Source organism: Spermophilus citellus, assembly GCF_964194105.1.
Source record: "Spermophilus citellus genome assembly, chromosome: 1".
Classification (NCBI taxonomy): Eukaryota; Metazoa; Chordata; class Mammalia; order Rodentia; family Sciuridae; genus Spermophilus; species Spermophilus citellus.
In genome coordinates, this window is record NC_138182.1 from 197,218,147 (window position 1) to 197,237,365 (window position 19,219).

At 36.2% G+C, this 19,219-nt stretch overlaps 1 protein-coding gene across 1 annotated transcript in view; it reads left to right on the forward strand.

The window, feature by feature from the left end:
• FBXL17 (F-box and leucine rich repeat protein 17) overlaps window positions 1–19,219 on the forward strand; it is a 497,231-nt gene that overhangs the window by 285,031 nt on the left and 192,981 nt on the right. The gene's annotated exons all lie outside the window — the stretch shown is intronic.

Below are 19,219 nucleotides of genomic sequence, written 5' to 3' on the forward strand. Positions count from 1 at the left end.
GTGATCTTTGGATAGGTACATTAGAGCCATGGATATGGCTGTGAACACCAGAAATTGCTTATATGGTGAGAAGGGAAAAGTGCCTTGAGACATAAGGGATGTCCTTCAATGACTGGGTATTAGAAGAGAATAAGCATATAAAGTATGTGGAGGGCAAAAAAAGTGAGAATAAAAATGGAACAGTTTTTTTGTTTGTTTCTTTTTGTTTTGCAGAAGTAAAAGGAAAAGAAGAGTCAAGGGGATGATAATGTTTTCCAGAAGTTAACCAAAAGAAATTGATCAGTGTCTATGAATTTTGTAAAATGTTCTAAGAAATGTTTTGATGAGGCCTTGAGAATAGAATCTCTAAACTATTGTTTTATGAAAGTTATTTATACCTTTATGTTAAGGAAAACCTGTGTTTCCCGATGAGATGATTTTATTATTCAGTCAATTTCCAACTTTACAATGGCAGTTAATTGCAAAATGTTTTTCAGTGAAAAGAAATTTGCTTCACAACAAATTTTAATTAAGAACATCTATTTCTCATCAGCTAAATACTTAAATCTCAGATTACATATCAATCTCCTTTATTAAAAAGGCAATAATAAGAAAAAGGTTGTTACAACATTTAAAATTTTAAAAATAAAGTCAAAACTGGTGACTCATGCATTGCTCATAGGCCCTGTCAATTTTGGTAGGTTCCCAGAAATTTAGTTGTATTACTGCACTGTGATAAATAATGCCTTCCTGCCTCAAGTATTATCAAAGGAAAGATGAAAAGGGAAAGCAGAAAAAAGTTTTTGTAGTGCATTTTGCTTATAGGGATTTGGTGAGGATTTTTCTTTTATAGTTTTTCAAATGTTGGTTTTCTTTTCTTAGTTGTTATAATGTGAAAGTGGACAGAGAATGTATCTTGTCAACATTGTGTTGTTTGGAGATGGACATGGATATGGAGACTGGAGTGTAAGATGTTTATTAGGGATCAACTTCCATGGAAGTAAGTGTGAAGGAAGATTTACAGAGGTAAATTTCACACTGTGATGCAGACACACATGCCTTGGGCAACCCAACTTCAGTGGGGGGCTCTGGAGCAAGTTTTGCTATTGTCTCCTGTCTTGACTTGGCAATGAATAGGCTTTTATCCCCCTGCCCTCACTCCCTCAGTTCATTAATTGTTATAAGCTGCTGCTTGGGTGAAGTGGCTTTCAACAGCCAAGGCTGACTATGAGTTAGTTGCAGCTAAGGCTGGCTACTACTACTACCCAATCGTGGACAACAAGAGCTTGCTTGATGAGGGATCTCAGCAGTGTACCTACCACAATATTGTACTCTTATGCATAATTCACATAAATACCTTGTATACATTTACAATGAGTTGGATTCTTTATTTTACAAGCAACAAAAACAACTCACATTCAGTCAGGGACTTACTTGACTCCCATAAATAGAGGCTTAGAAATTGGGTAGGCTTCAGATTTTTCTTAATCCAGCAGCTCTAGCTTAGTTTGCTAGGATTTCTTTAACTTTTGCCCTCTTGAATGTTTGTCAGGCTTTCCCACAGGCTGACCTCTCTAGTGGTAGGGAGGTGTCTGTGACCCTGCATCTGCATATCACCTGGTCCAGGGAAGACAGCATCTGTTGATGTTACACACAGTGCTCAGACACTCTCCTGAGACAAACTCCTCCTGGACACATAAGGATAAGAAAGTGGCAGGTGTAGAGAAGGTGCTGATTAGTGCAGCTTGGATTCAGAACTCTATTCCTGGATCCAGGGATGGAGTCAACTTCTACTGGATCCCCATAGATTGCCAATAGAAGTGAAGGTCTGTGGAGTAGGGAAAGGAGGCTACCTGAAACTAATGAGACAAGGATTTGTAATAAACGCCTCTGACTATGTTGTTTCCTGATAAGAACTGGTTCACTGTGCTCTTTGAGCTATTACTTGGGGGTAAAATTAAACTGTAAAGTCTAAAGCTGTCACAGAGTTGGATATCCAATAGAAGGAAGGAAGACTTGGGAACTGTCCACAACTAAGTAATCAACATTTGAAATTGATATGTTTGGCTTTCATCCTGCTTTTTTTGTTCTGGTTCACCTCTGGGTGAAGATAATGAGGAAAAGAAGTAAAGAATCAAGGAGCTTAGATAATTCAAAAACATAAGCCCAAATCAAATCACTAAAAGCTGACTTTTGGGTCAGGTTGCAACTCCAAAGAGAAAAGAAAATTGAATAAAACTTGCATATAGAAGCTGTAAGTGTTAAAATATTTATCTTCTATAACAAGTTCCTTCTCTCATCTGGGTCACTATTGTATTGATAGGAAGTAAACCCTATGAAGTTGCATTTTCTGTGAAATTTTATTTTATTTTTATAAGCCATCATTTGATTTCTCTGCCTTTACTAAGTGGTTAAGATTGCAGACTGACACTTATTAATTATACCAGATTTCTAGTTTTAATTAGAGAATCTCTTCTGAGACTAAACCTTTTTACCACTAGGCTGTTTGAAACCTATGAGATAAAAAGAGTGAGTTCTTTCAGAAAATTATTTACATGATTTTAATTAATGATTATAATCTCCATGGTCATTTTTGCAAAAGAGCATTTAATCCCTTAACCAGTTTTCATGATTTGCATTTTGCAAAAACATGTTGGCCCTGCAGGCTTATTATCTCTGAGTTGTGAGTGTGTATGTGTGTGTGTGTGTTTTTTCCAGATGAAACTTATTTTGGGTAACTTTTATTTTGCTACTGCTCTAAGCCTGGTTTCATACCTTAGCACCTGTTTCTCATGCAGAGCAAACCGATTGGTAGAAAAGTAAAGTTTGCTTCCTTTTGCCAAGACAGAACATAGCCCTTGGCAAGGTTACCTTTGAAAACAGTTTTTCATGCAGAGACAGTATACAAGTAACATTGCTGTTGCCAAGATCCTCTGACTAATGAAGGGTCGGAGCGATGGTGTATTCTTTTTCATTGCTTGCGGCACGTATATGTAGCATTTCTTCTGAGAAAAGGCACTCTACCGTTTCAAACAGAAGTTAGAAGTTTAACCTTCCAGGAGGAAGGTCAATGTTAGTTTTTATTGATAACACAGAAGAAAGCTGCTTTATAAGAATATGAAAGATAAGTTCTGTGCTAAGTAGAAACGATTAAATAGTGAATTTTTCACCTTTCTTATGAAAATCAGTCTCAAACTATTTTACATTTTCAAAGTTGCTTTTTTCCCCTTCTCCTGGGTTCAGTGTCCATCAGATCCTTCATATTGATGATGCTAAAAGCACTCGTCTCCAAGCTGTGGAGTCTTGATAAGGACTCAAAGCCCAGAACCCTGTATACAGATGGTTACTCATTTTGGGTGTTATTATGTGTGTGTGTGTGTGTGTGTGTGTGTGTGTGTGTGTATGACATGTGTTTTTATATATGTATATAATTAGTTTGTTCCTTGATGTTTTATGTGTCAGAGGCTTCAGTGTTCAGGCCTTTAGTAGGCAGGCTGTAGGGAGATCCTTTACTTAGGTCATAGAGGGTGTGCCCTTGGAAGGGATCAGTACATATCTTATGGGATGCCAGTTAGTCACTAATCACTTTTTGACTTCTGGCTTTTATATAATACCTTGCTCCTGCACTCACTTCTGCCATTGTGTTACCATTGGCTATAAGTATCTCACCAGAACAAGGCTGCTGCCAGCACCATGCCCTTGAACCTCCAGCACTGTGAACTAAGTAAACCTTTTTTTCTTTATTGCCATCAGGTATTTTGTTACAGTAACAAAAGACAGACTAATTTAGTCCTTTTCCTTTTTCTTTTTTGGAACATGTAGTCATTGTACTATAGTACAAAAATTACTCTTTTTTCCCTTAACAAAACATATCTTCCATACCTCATAGATTCACTCACAAAAACATGTCTATTTTCCTCACATATGGAGTTGTTTCCTATATTATTTCTAGTTTTAATTACCATATTTTAATTTGAATTTTTAATTCTTAGTAAATCAAATTTTGGAGAAAATTAGCAAACATTATAAACTGTCTTATATTACTGTTCACCATTTCATAATTGTTAAAAATGTGTTTCTTTACTTTTTCATATTTATTAACAAATATAAATATATCCAGCTTATTTATCCCATACAAAAATGAGATACCAAAGTATGTAAACTCTAAGTTATATTTAGTAATTACTATTTCAGTATTTTAACCTACTTAGAAATGAGCCAGACATTTAATGAATATCTGTGACTTACCATAACTTTCAGTTTTGAGTTACCAAAAGATTTTTTATAATTATTTTTAAGTAGATAATTTTATAGAAACATAACCATTACTGAAAGCTTATCTTATAAACTTATCACACTTAGCATTTGCCTAATTCATTCATTTTTACTAATTATATTTGAGTTGCTCATGAAAGTTTCCATGAAACATTAAACAAGGCTAGCCACAGTATACTTTACAGTATTTTTACTGTTGACAAATAAGGCAAGAATAAAAAATAACAGATGCAAAGAAACTAATATATCTACAAGAAGGTGACATGTGTAGCCAGAAGGCAGAGTATTCAGATCTTTAGATATTGAGAATCTCATTTTTACATTGAATCTTAGGTCTCTGAAAGCTGAGATGAAAGCCTAAGAAGGAAATCATAGGATTGGATCATGTAATGTTTTCAGTTTACACGGTTGCACATCTTGAGATTGGCAGATGCTACCATGTTCTGTGTCCAGTTTATCCTCTTGCCGTTGTCTTACTTTTTGTTGGTGGATTCCTTGAACAGCTCCTTGAACTCTGCCCACAAGTCAAATTGTGGCCTTGACACACTCTCAGGTCCCTGTAACCAACTTAGCCAACTTGAATGTTCAAGTGAAAGAAATGAAGAGGATGAAACCCAATTCCTGTGAAATCCCAGGAATCAGAATTCAAAACCCTTGCACTTATAAACTTTTACTACAACCACTGTACAACCATTACCTTAAAAGTGCAGCTCTGGGTCTGGGGCTGTACCTCAGTGGTAGAGTGCTTGCCTTGCATGTGTGAGGCACTAGGTTCCATCCTCAACACTACATAAAATAAAGAAAGAGAGAGAAAAAGATAGATATTTTGTCTATCTACAACTTAAAAAAAAAAAAGTACAGCTCTTGCCAGTGACTCAGTAACCACCACAAACACCAAAAGGTCATATGCTCTTTTAAAGCACAAACCAGATTTGAAAGCCAAAAAAGATAGGGGAGGAGCAAGAAAGGAATTTATTTACAATAATTAGGTTCTGTGAAGAAGACAAGGTACCTCAAAAGGTGTCAGAGGCACTCTCCTATATTCATCACGGGATCTTGAGAGTTGTCAGCAACACTTTTGGGTTACTTTGTGATAAGTCAAAATTATACCAAGGTTAGTACTATAGTATAGATAAATGTTATCCAAAGTGTGTGTTGAAAACTTGGTCCTCAACCCATGGTACTGTTGAGAAATGGTGGAACCTTTAGAAAGTGGGGCCTAATGGAAAGAATTTAGATCACTGGATGCATGCTCTATAAGGGGATATGGGAACTCCAACCCCTCCTCAACTTCTCCTCCTCTGCTTTCAGCCACCATGAAGAGAACACATTCCTTCCCTGCACAATCCCACCATGATGTGGTGCCTTGCTATGGGCCCAAAAATAACTGGGCCAAAAGTCCCTAATCCATAGGCCAGATCATTTTGCTTTGCATTTCTGTGACAAAATTAAGTTTTAGCTGTAGTTAGGATTTTATTTTTTAAAGCCCCATAAATTTAACCATAAGTTACATTTAGTTTTTCTGTAATATATTTGATTTGACTCCTATTCATTCATTTCCATCAACTATTTCCACAATGTCACAGGGTTTCAGTGAATAAATCAAGTTCCTTCTGACAGTAGGTGGTGGTGTTCAATCTGTATGGAAGTGTGTGTAATATAGAAATAGTATGCTTAATAGCTGCCTCCCTGCCTTGTTTCTTAATTGGATCTGTACTCTAGGGGGCATTAGGTTGAAGTGAACAACAGTGTAGAAACAACATTGCATTCCTGAAGCCAAGTAAATTAATCACATAATGCATTTCAGAAGAGCTACTTCTATGTAATTGTCATATATAAACTAGGCCCATTGCAATTGTTAGGTAGTAAACATGAGTCAAACCTGTTTTATGCGACTTAAAACATATCACAAGTTTACTACTTATAAACCCCCTATGAGTTAATTCTTAAAACCTCCTTGTTCGTACCCACAAATAATCATATAATTTTTTATAACTACATTGGTTATGTTTTCCCAGTAAGCCTATAATTATACATATAATTTTTTCGAACAGAGGTTAATAATGATGGAAATTTTTAATTTGATGTTATTTTATTTTTCTCTAATAACTTTTCCTAGTCTTTGTATAATACTGAGGATTAAAACATAAAGAATGTTGCATCATTAATAGTATTGAAACTCCATCTAGTGACTTTTATCATATTAAATGACATCTAATATGTTATTTTTGTTTCGATTTTTAATCAAGATTCAGCAATTATATTTTAAACCTTCTTATTTCAGGAATATGTCCAAAACTCCTTAAGTGCAGAGAGTTACAGGATCACTTTGCCCTATTATTGCACAAATTATTTTCAGCAACATAGTCAAGGTGCTCAAGAAAAGTTTCCCACTGGTCTCATTAGGAAGCATCCAGTTTTCTAGTGAACATGCTCAGGAAGTACAATTCCTGCTAAACTAAGACAAACCGTGTAAATTTTGCTGCTCACATTTCCTCATCTTCTCAGATATCCGGTGTGTTTTATTTCAGATCTCTGAGGTGGTATTCCTGAGAGGGCTTGCTTAGTGATTTTTTTCTGAATCAGCTGTAAATGGTTGCTCACACAAGTCATTCCAATGAAAGGATGAGAACATATGAACCCACAACTCCTCAGGCGTGGTTCTGAGTTGTGGAAAAATGATTCTGAGAGAGACCAATTTGCAAACAAGTATGCTTCAGTATCTTTGCCTCCAGTTTCCTTTTCTTTTTTTTTAAGATTTTGTATTTATTTATTTGTAATTGATTTTTTTAAAACAAATGTCAATGAAATGCATTACAATTCATATTACACATATAGAGCGCATTTTTTTCATATTTCTGGTTGTATATAAAGTATATTCACACCAATTCGTGTTTTCATACATGTACTTTGGATAATGAAGTCCATCACATTCCACCGTCATTGCTAACCCCCTGCTCCCTCCCTTCCCCTCTCACCCCTCTGCCCTATCTAGAGTTTGTCTATTCCTCCCATGCTCCCCCTTTCTACCTCACTATGAGTCAGTCACCTTATATCGGAAAAAATATTCAGCATTTGTTTTTTGGGGATTGGCTAACTTCACTTATTAGCATTATCTTCTCCAACTATATCCATTTACCTGCAAAGGCCATGATTTTATTCTCTTTTATTACTGAGTAATATTCCATTGTGTATATTTGCCACATTTTTTTTTTATCCATTCATCTACTGAAGGGCATCTAGGTTGGTTCCACAGTTTAGCTATTGTGAATGGAACCACCATTTAACCCAGCTATCCCTCTCCTCAGTCTATATCCAAAAGACTTGAAAAGAGCATACTAGAGGGACGAAGCCACATCAGTGTTTGTAGCAGCACAATTCACAATAGCCCAGTTTTCTTGAATGCACTTTATTTTCTCTGGTCCCAATCCATTGGCATTTTATGCAAAGTTAGTTGTGTTTCTTTCACATTCAACCAAAGGTTAGATACTTCTTGGTTAGGTACTTCTCCCCTAAATTTCCATAGTCCTCCCACAATCCTGTGTGACCCCACTTACCCTATTGCTTGGTGTTTGATTATTTGTTTGTAAGGAGAGGCTCTGTCTTCATATTACTTCATAAAGAGTCTGGCAGTTAGTAAGTGTTGTGTGTCGAATGAAGAATGAATGAATAAGCAATCATACTGATTTCAGTGCCCCACCCTTTTTCCAAAAAGAAGAGGATTTTAATCTACATGATTTTACATGATCTTGTCATATAATGACTTATTATAAGACATATATGGAAATTATAAAACTTTTTTCCTAGTAACCAATTTTCTGAACAATATTTACAGACCATAAAACTTTAAGAAGAATTTGTTGCCTTCCATGTTTTTGAAAACTTCTTTTTAGCCTGGTTTCATGAGATTGACCTAATCCTTTGTAAGAACTCATATGTTTATTATTTCAAGTGTAGAAAACATAGTTTGTATTTATTTATAAATATAGCACTCTGTGGTTTCCATAACAAAGACCTTAACTTGCTGGATTTTCAGGGAAACTTTCTTACACTGTTAAGTTTTATTATAATAATTTAATCATCTTCATCTGAGGAGCTTTCCAGGTAGAACAGGCTAGTTTAGTATTCAGTTTTGGCCACCTTTTCTCACCTGCAATATTTTTCATTGTAAACTTTTTACTTCAATTTGCATCTCTGCAGATAATACTTTATCAAATTTAGTAATTAAATTTATGGATGACATTTTCTTTCATTTTTCTTATATCTCAAGCCTTCATATATATTGATTTTCAGAAATGAAGCAGGGTGTAGATAAATATTTAAAATAAGTTGTTCTCTTTATCCTTTGTCCTCATTTAACTCCGAAATTCAAAACCAATGCATTTCTAATTTTATTCATTAAGACTTGTTTCCCCCTTGATTTTGTATTACTCAATTTAGGAGTACAGCTACAAAAGAGTTTTTTATTTTTCATGTTGTCTTCTTTACTCTGCCATTTAACCAACTATTGCTATGAAATATCACATTTCTAATGTTTGTATTTTGATATTGGACTAAGAGTTTCCTCTTTTTATTTAAGTGTTTTATTGGCAAATTATAATTATATTATAGTGGGATTCATTGTGACATATTTGCACATGCACATAGCATATTTTAATCAATTGTATTCCCCAGTTCCTCTCCTCGCCTTCCCCCTCATCCTCTTTCTCAACTCTTTGGTCTCCTTCCTATTTTCATGTGATCCATTCCTCCACTTTTTTTTTCTCTCTAGCTTCCACATATGGCGAATATACTCTTGAATTTCTGAGTCTGACTTACTTTGCTTAACATAATGCTCTTAAGTTCCATCTATTTTCCTGCAAATGACATAGATTTATTCATTTGTATGTCTGAATAAGACTTTGTTATAAAACTTAAGATATAACTGTGTGGGTCTATCTCATTGTCTTCGATTCCATTGATTTATATGTCAGTTTATATGCCTTTACCATGTTGTTTTTATTATTATAGCTCTGTGGTATAATTTCAAATCAGTATTTTAAATTTAAAAATGGGTCTTTTTGCTCAATCATTACTTTGGCCATTCTAGGGCTTTTATTCTTTCATATGATTTTTAGGGCTACTCTTATTTCCCATTTTTGTGAAAAATGTCTTTGGTGTTTTGATGGAGATTGCATTGAATATGTAGCTCACTTTTGGTTGTATGGCCATTTTAACAATATTAATTTGGCCAATCCATGAACATGGGAGGTTTTTTCCATCTCTAGCATCTTCTATTTCATTTTTCAGTTTTCTGTAGCTTTTATTGCGGAAGTCTTTCACCTTCTTGGTTAGGTTTATTCCTAGGTATTGGAGGGGCGTAGCTATTATGATGAAATTGATTTTCCTAATTTCTCAGTGAATTCATTATTGATGTATAGGAAAGCTGTTGAGTTTTGTATATTGATTCTGTATCCTGCTCCTTTTCTGACTTTATCACTCTAGAAGTCTTCAGGTGAAGCTTTTTGAATATTCGAAGTATAGAATAATATCATCTGTAAAGAGCGATAATTTGACTTCTTCCTTTCCTAATTTTATCCCTTTTATTTGCTTCTCTTGCCTAATTGTTCTGGCTAAAATTTTTAGTACTGTATTGAATAGGAATGATGAGAGACATGACTTTGTCTTCTAGATTTTAGAGGAAAGTCTTTCAGTTTTTCTCTATTCACTATGATGTTGGCTTACAGCTTGTCATATATAACCTTAATAATGTTGAATTAAGTTCTCTCCCCAGTTTCTTTAATATTTCTATCATGGATGAGTGCTGCATTTTGTCAAAGACTGAAATGATTTTGTGATTTTTGTCCTTGATTCTATCATTGTGGTAAATTGCATTTATTGATTTTCATATGTTGAATTATCCTTGCATCCCCAAATGAAACCAATTTGATCATCATATACAATATTCTTAATGTGTTCTTGAATACACTTTGCAAATATTTTATTAAGAGTTTTGCATCTGTGTTCATTAAGGATATTGGTCTGTTGTTTTCTTGATGTCCCTTATTTGATTTTGGTATCAGGGTAATACTGGCTTCAATGGAATGATCTTGGACAAATTATCTTTCTTTTACTTATTTATTTTAAGGTGGTGCTGAGGATTGAACCCAGTGCCTCACCCATGCTGGGCAAGTGCTCCACCACTGAGCCACAACCCCAGCCCTGCTGGAATGATCTTGGAATCCTCCACACATACACATATCTTTCTATTTCAAAAACTATTTGAGGTGTCTTAACATTAGTTCTTTAAAGATCTGGTATAAGTTAGCTGAGAATTTATCTGTTCCCAGGTTTTCCTTCTTTTGGTTAGTTGAGTAAGGGTTTAAAAATTGTGTTTATATTTTGAAAGAATCAATTTTTGTTTTTGATCCTTTATCTTGCATTTTTATTCTCTGTTTCATTAATTTTGATTCTGATCTTAGTTATTTCCTTCTTTCTACTGATTTTGGAATTGGTTTGTTCTTCTTTTCTAGGTCCTTGAGATATATGATTAAGTTGTTTATTTGGCATCTTTCTCATTTTTTTTTTTTAAATTAGGCACTCACAGCTATTACTTTTCCTCTTAGAGTTGCCTATACAGTGTCCCAGCATTTCTGGTATGTTGTACCTCTTTTCTTATTTGATTCTGAGAATTTCAAAATTTCTTTTCCCGATTTATTCTATGACCCATTTACATCCGAAAGCATATTGTTCAATCCCCATATGTTTATGTAGTTTCTGAAGGTTTTCTTACTGTTGATTTCTGATTTTATCCCATTATGATCTGATAAGAATCGAAGAATTGTGTCAGATTTTTAATATTTACTAAGATGTGCCTTGTGGCCTAGAATGTTATGTATTTTGGAGAAAGTTCTATGAATAACTGAGAAGAAAATTATTCAACTGTTGTTGAATTAAATATTATGTAAATGTGTGTTAATTTCATTTGATTTATGGTACACCTGGGTCTGAAATATCTTTGCAGACTTTGTGTCTCAATGACCTATCTAATGGTGAAAGAAGTGTGTTGAAATCATCCAGTATTATTGTATTCAGATCTAGCTGACTCTTGTATCAGGTAGTATTTGTTTTATGTAAGGGTTCTACTAATGTTTTGGAACATAAATATTTACTATTATTATATCTTCTTTTTGAATTATTCTCTTTACTAGTGTGTAACCTTTTCTTTTTCTTTTCTGATTAATTTGGACTGAAAGTCTGCTTCTTCAGATATGAGAATAGCTACTTTTATTTACTTTCACATTCCATTTTCATGAAATATTATTTTTCACTCTTTGACTCAACCTGTGGACATCTTTGCCTGTGAAGTGTATGTCTTGCAAGTAACATATAGTCCAGTTTTGATTTTTAACCCAATTTGCCTGTCTATCTATTAATTGGAGGGTAAAGACCAGTTATATTCAGTGTTATTTTAGAATGATGTTTCTTATTTCCTGGCATTTTGATTATTTCTAATGTTTAAATTTTCATTTTAAATCTCATCCTAATGAGAAAAGTTCCTGATATTTTCACTGAATAAGGTATCAATGCCTTAACCTGTATCTCTACTCCTTCCTCAGTGCAAATGATTCTTAAGTTTTGTCTCTTAATATTGTCTCAGAATTCTTATATGTTCCAATCATGTCCTTCCCCACTCCCACTTCCTCTTTTCTTTCCTTTTTTTCTTTATTGCTCTAGGAGTGTTCAAGTTTATATACCTTGCCATCAAAACCTGAAATTATTTTTCTACTTGAACCAATTTATTAGCAAGACTTTCAACTGAGTTTTTTTATTTTGATTGAGTTTTTTATTTCCAGGATTTCTATTTGCTTTTTCATTTGTTAGAATTTCTATCTTTTTAAGGAAATGTTCTTTCATAATGTGCATTGTCTCCTTTAGTTTACTCCTTAGATCTTCTTTAGTTCATTGATAATTTTAACAATTAACTTTTTGAATTCTTTAATTTCCCCCACTTCAATGTCTATGGTATAATTTATTGGAGTTTATATAGTTTGGGAAGCATCTTATCTAATTTCCTCATATTTCATGTATTTCTATGTTGACTTTTGTGTATCTGTTGAGATGATTTTCTCTTGTTATCTAAGGAAATTCTTAGTAAGCTACATTTTTTTTAACTGTGTTCCCTGGACTGGATATATATCTTAAGTGTCAAAACTCTGATTCACCATCATCATGCTGCTTTGTTCAGTCTCTGGTATTGCTTAGAGAGGAAATAATAATCACTAGTAGCTTGAGCACTTCAGAACAAAGCCATATACTTATAAACCTTTAAAAAAAAAAGAAACTTATAGTAAATGTTCTCCACAACTCCAGTAATCCAAGTGTAAAAGGGAAACAATACTCTAGAATAGGCTGAGAAATTAGGTATTAAGGAAAGTAAAATTATTGTTAAACTATATCGTACATGAAAAGAAAAAATGGAGGGTAGAAATGACCAGATAATGCAGGAAGAAAAAGAGACAAGAGACAGAATAAAGAAAGAATAATTCAATTAATGCTTTAAAACATTAAAAGGATTAAATAAAATTTGATTATAGACTGCGATATGGAATCATAGGGGGAAACTTTCGTATCAATACAGAAGATAATACCTGTGAAATAAGTAGTTCACAACAGTTTTGTTATTTGAGATGGAGAGATTTCTTATTGAGCCTTCCAGGTTTGGATTTTATTGGGTTTTTGTAGACTTAGTAATTTCCTATACCTCTTCATCTTTACCTCTAAGTCCCTCTGAGTAGGCAGGTAGCATCCTCATCAGAGGATGTACCTCTGACACAAATTAAGGAGGCTCCCTCCATTATTTTGTGTGTCTAGGATTCCTGGAGGGTCAGAAGAAACAACCCATAATTGTTACCTGGCAGTTTGGTCTCTCCCTGATCAGGAAGGCAGTCTTGTGTGCCTACCTGTAAAATTGCTTAGTGCACACAGTTGTCAAAACAAATGTAAGCTTGCTCGTATAGATTTGGGGGTACATGGGGTTGTAGTGGTCCATAGCAGAGGTGTGGTAGACCAACAGTTGGCACTGAGTGGTCTATGTTAGGCACAGAGCAACTGCCCCAGCTGGCTGGGGCACATGTAGATGGGCCTAAAAGTCTGTGTGCCCTCATCAGTAACCTATATGTGTGGGGTACTTGTCTGTAGTCTGCCTCTGTGGCATAGGCAGTGCTGCTAGGGCACAGTTGTCAGCAGGCTTACCTCTGGACACACTTGATAGTAGCTGATATCTGTGGGGTGCACTTCTGTGGGCCATCTCTATGGTATGTGTGATGCTACTGTGACTGAGGTAGACGCTGCTATCAATTGGGGCACTTGTAGCTGTGGCTAGCAGCTGGGGCAGTTGTTGCCCCTCAGATGACTCGCTCCCTGAGAATGACATTCTCTGTTCTACTCCACTTCATTCCCCTTGTTGGCAGTGGAGGGAGGGATATTTAGCAACCTTTAGCTACAGTGATCCCTCAACACAGATTCGTTCAGTCTTTCCCCATGATAGTAAGCTGCTATCTGTAGCTGAAATGCAGCTGTATACATTTAATTTCTTCTAATAAAGCAAGCTTATGCATAGTCTACACAAAATGGCTGCCTCCCACAGTTTTCTCCCAGCAACTTGAGATAAACTCTGCACTTCTCTCTCACTCAGTAGCTTTGCATCTCCTGCCCTGGCTTAACTCACTGTGATTTTCTTTTCAATTGTTGTTTCTGAAATAAGATTGTTAGCTTTCCTCCTTCTTGCTCTCTTTGTTAACCCTCTCCCAACCTACCCTGGCCAGGTTTTGGGGTTCATGAATTCTTTCCTGTTTTCTATTCCAATAAGCAGACTTCTGAATCCTTCCAAGTCTTTTGTCTAACGTTGTGTCTTGTGCATTTCATCTGTCACCCACCTCCTTAATCTGGTGTTCTTTCACTGCTTAATTCCAGCTGCAGATGAGTTGAGATTTGTTGCCTGATTCTACTCTGTCATCTTACTTCCTCAAAGAGTTTTCTTCTTGAGGCAAAAATACATTTAAGTTTAAAAAAAGATAATACAAAATAAGTATAGAAGATGGCGGCGGGAAGTGAGTAAGCCGCTCTGTGCTCCGCGCCACCGCTCCCGCAGCGTATGTTGCCACGTCTTAAAAGATGAAGTAAAGATCATTAAAGGAGATCTGTCAACAAAGACTCAGCACCGTGTCAAGAAAGGGGCCTAGGTGGAGTGAATCCGCCACGACTTCAGCCAAGGTGGAGTGAGTCCATCACGACTTCAGCGCGAGCAGTAAGGCTGCAGCCCCCTCGGCCCCTTCTCCTTCTCCTCTCCACCTTCCCGCTTTGCTTCTCCCCCACCGTCTCTCCTCCCACACTCAGTCCCTAAATCTAGATCTCAATTTCTTTCCCCCACCCCGCCCGCTCTCCTGCGTGTCCAGTACCCGACCCGCGCGGGCCCCGAGGCGCTGCCTCCCCTCCCCCAGCCCGCACCCCCTCCCCAGGGGTCCCGAAGGCCACAGCTGGGCCACCACCGCGGAGCACCATAGAGCAGACTCTTCACCACGCGAGTGAGCTGCCGAGTTAAATGGAACAGCTGATAAGATGAGTGACAATTTAAAATCTAAGTGATCCAACATGGCTGCGGACGCAGAGAGATCAAGTCTCTAACCCCTTCAGCTGCGCGAGCATAGGGAGAAGTAAACTGTCAAAATACTGTTTGCTCAGGACCGCTAGGCACTGTTGAGCTGAAGGGGATCCCGGGCGAACAGTCTGCCCCTCTCAGAACACACCGAGCCCGGATTGGGCTGCATTCTAGTTCTGGTTCGCCTGCTTCTCGTGACTCAGCACTAATGATCCCGCTGAAATAACTAGTCGGCCCACCTGAACTCACAGAGGTAAAAGCCAACTGAGCATGATAGTCAGACCCAGGGTATCCCTCTGCTGACAACAGAGGTCCCTTGCACCAGCTACCAGGGGAGTTGCTACCTGAGGGCAAACAAATTCGCTGGGGGTCCTCAGTCCCAAGCCCTACAAACTTAGGGTCTGAGGGAGGCAAACAGAAAGGGTGTGCCCAGGCATCCATGGAAACAGGGCTCCCAGGAGCAGCAGACCCGGCGTGTAGCCAGTATTGTGGTGAGCGTAACAGGTGAGCGGGGCCTGGCTTGAGGAACCACAAGAGAAGGCCCTAGGCACTCAGGATTGGAGACCCGCACAGTCTGGGAAGAAGAGCTGAGGCACAGTGATTGGTTCCCACCCATCAAGAAGAGAAGCCTGGCCCAGTTCCCACCTACTGGAAGAGAAGTTAATTGAGCTCTGTGACTGCATTTTTTATTATTATTATTATTATTATTATTATTATTATTATTTTAATGATTATTATTTGTATTTTTTTAAATTTCATTTTCACTTTTTGTTGTTGATGTTGTTGTTGTTCTTCAACTTTCTTATTAATGGTTTCAATTTTTTAAAATTCTTTTCTATTATTATTACTATTATTTTTTCAACTTTAATTTCCATTTGTTTATTATCATTATAATTTTTTTTTTGGTTTTAAATTTTTATTTTTTCGTTTTTTCTTTCTTTCTTTTCACTTTTTTCTTTTGTCTTTTCATTTCTTTTCAATTTTCTTATTCCCCCTTTCTTGAATTCTACCTGCCTACACTCACTCTCTTTAGTGACTTCTTCCCTTCCCTTCTAATACCTCTCCTCCCAAGCATCAAATAAATTTATAAGAGTAAACAGTAACTCAGCAGTCAAACAGAACAAGAAGTATCATGAGCATAAAAAAGCAAGGAAGAAAAGGAGTACAAACAATGAAGGACAGCCTAAATATTCAGGAGGACCTGGAGTCATCAGAAAAATGGCCATATAAAGAACTCAAGGAACACCTTAGACAGTTGGAAAGGAACCTTAAAGATCACATTGAAAATGAATTACATAAACAGATAAAAGAAGAAGTTAAGCATCTTTATCAGGAGATAGAGATTATAAAAAAAACAAACAATAATTCTAGAAATGAAGGAAACGATAAACCAAATTAAAAACTCAATCGAGAGTATCACTAACAGAGTGGAGCAAGTAGAAGCCAGAACGTCAGATAATGAAGACAAAATATATCATCTTGAAAAGAGTCTAGCCAACTCAGATAGGCTGGTGAAAAATCACGAGAAAAACATCCAAGAAATTTGGGATAACTTAAAAAAACCAAACTTACGAGTCATCGGGATAGAGGAAGGCACAGAGATTCATGCCAAGGGAATGAGTATCTTGCTGAAGGAAATAATTACAGAAAACTTTCCAGAAATAAAAAAGGAAACAGATATGCAAATTGTAGATGCATACAGGACACCGAGCACACAAAATCACAGTAGACCAACTCCAAGACACATTGTTATGAAGATATCCAATATACAGAACAAAGAGAAAATATTAAAAGCTACAAGAGAAAAGAGGCAGATTACATTTAGGGGTAAACCAGTAAGGTTAACAACGGATTTTTCATCATAGATGCTGAAAGCGAGAAGATCCTGGAACAATGTATTTCAAACACTGAAAGACAATGGATGCCAACCAAGAATTCTGTATCCAGCAAAATTAAGCTTCAGATACGACAACGAAATAAAAATCTTTCATGATAAACAAAAGCTAAAAGAATTTGTAGCCAGAAAACCAGCATTGCAAAGCATCTTGAGCAAAACTCTACACAAGGAAGAAATGAAAAACAATAACCAAAACCATCAGCGGGAAGTGCCTTGGTAAAGACAGAGGACGGGGGGAAAGCTAATCATGGAGAAACAAACTAAATTAGAAAAAAAAAAGAGATAAATAATCAAACATGGCAGGAAGTACAAACCATATATCAATAGTAACTCTAAACGTTAATGCCTTAAACTCTCCAATAAAGCGACATAGGCTGGTAACATGGATTAAAAAAACAAATCCAACAATATGCTGCCTGCAGGAGACACATCCGATTGGAAAAGACATACACAGGCTCAAGGTAAAAGGTTGGGAAAAAATATACCATGCACAGGGTCCTCGTAAGCAAGCAGGGGTGGCCATTCTCCTATGGAAAAATATCGACTGCAAGACTAAGTTAATCAAAAGGGATAAGGAAGGTCATTATATACTGTTAAAAGGAACCATTCACCAACAAGACATAACAATTATCAATATTTATGCACCAAATAATGGCGCTGCGACGTTCATAAAACAAACTCTCCTCAAGTTCAAGAATCAAATAGACCACAACACAATAATCATGGGTGACTTCAACACACCTCTCTCACCATTGGACAGATCCTCCAAACAAAAGTTGAATAAAGAAACTATTGACCTCAATATCACAATCAATAACTAGACTTAACTGATATATATAGAATATATCAACCATCATCAAGTGGATATACTTTTTTCTCAGCAGCACATGGATCCTTCTCAAAAATAGACCATATATTATGCCATAGGGCAACCCTCAGTAAATATAAAGGGGTGGAGATAATACCATGCACTTCATCAGATCATAATGGAATGAAACTGGAAATCAATGATAAAAGAAGGAAGGAAAAATCATACATCACATGGACAATGAACAATATGTTACTGAATGATCAATGGGTTACAGAAGACATAAAGGAGGAAATCAAAAAATTCTTAGAGATAAATGAAAACACAGACACAACATATCAGAATCTATGGGACACAATGAAAGCAGTTTTAAGAGGGAAATTCATTGCCTGGAGGTCATTCCTCAAAAAAAGGAAAAACCAACAAATAAATGAGCTCATACTTCATCTCAAAGCCCTAGAAAAGGAAGAGCAAAACAACAGCAAATGTAGCAGAAGGCAAGAATTAATTAAAATCAGAGCAGAAATCAATGAAATTGAAACAAAAGAAACTATTGAAAAAAATAACAAAACAAAAATTGGTTCTTTGAAAAAATAAATAAGATCGACAGACCCCTAGCCATACTAACGAAGAGAAGAAGAGAGAGAACTCAAATTACTAACATACGGGATGAAAAAGGCAATATTACAACAGAAATACAGAAGACAATTAGAAATTATTTTGAAAACCTATATTCCAATAAAATAGAAGATACTGAAGACATCGATAAATTCCTTAAGTCATATGATTTGCCCAGACTGAGTCAGGAGGATACTCACAACTTAAACGGACCAATATCAATAGATGAAATAGAAGAAGCAATCAAAAGACTTCCAACCAAGAAAAGACCAGGACTGGATGGGTATACAGTGGAGTTTTACAAAACCTTTAAAGAAGAATTAATACCAATACTTTTCAAGTTATTTCAGGAAATAGAAAAAGAGGGAGCTCTGCCAAATTCATTCTATGAGGCCAACATCACCCTGATTCCGAAACCAGACAAAGACACCTCAAAGAAAGAAAACTACAGACCAATATCTCTGATGAACCTAGATGCAAAAATCCTCAATAAAATTCTGGCGAATCGGATACAAAGGCACATCAAAAAAATTGTGCACCATGATCAAGTAGGATTCATCCCTGGGATGCAAGGATTGTTCAATATACGGAATTCAATAAATGTTATTCACCACATCAATAGACTTAAAGATAAGAACCATATGATCATCTCGATAGATGCAGAAAAAGCATTTGACAAAGTACAGCATCCCTTTATGTTCAAAACATTAGAAAAACTAGGGATAACAGGAACTTACCTCGACATTGTAAAATCTATCTATGCTAAGCCTCAGGCTAGCATCATTCTGAATGGAGAAAAATTGAAGGCATTCCCTGTAAAATCTGGAACAAGACAGGGATGCCCCCTATCACCACTTCTATTCAATATAGTTCTCGAAACACTGGCCAGAGCAATTAGACAGACGAAAGAAATTAAAGGCATAAAAATAGGAAAAGAAGAACTTAAATTATCACTATTTGCGGATGACATGATTCAATACCTAGCAGACCCAAAAGGGTCTAC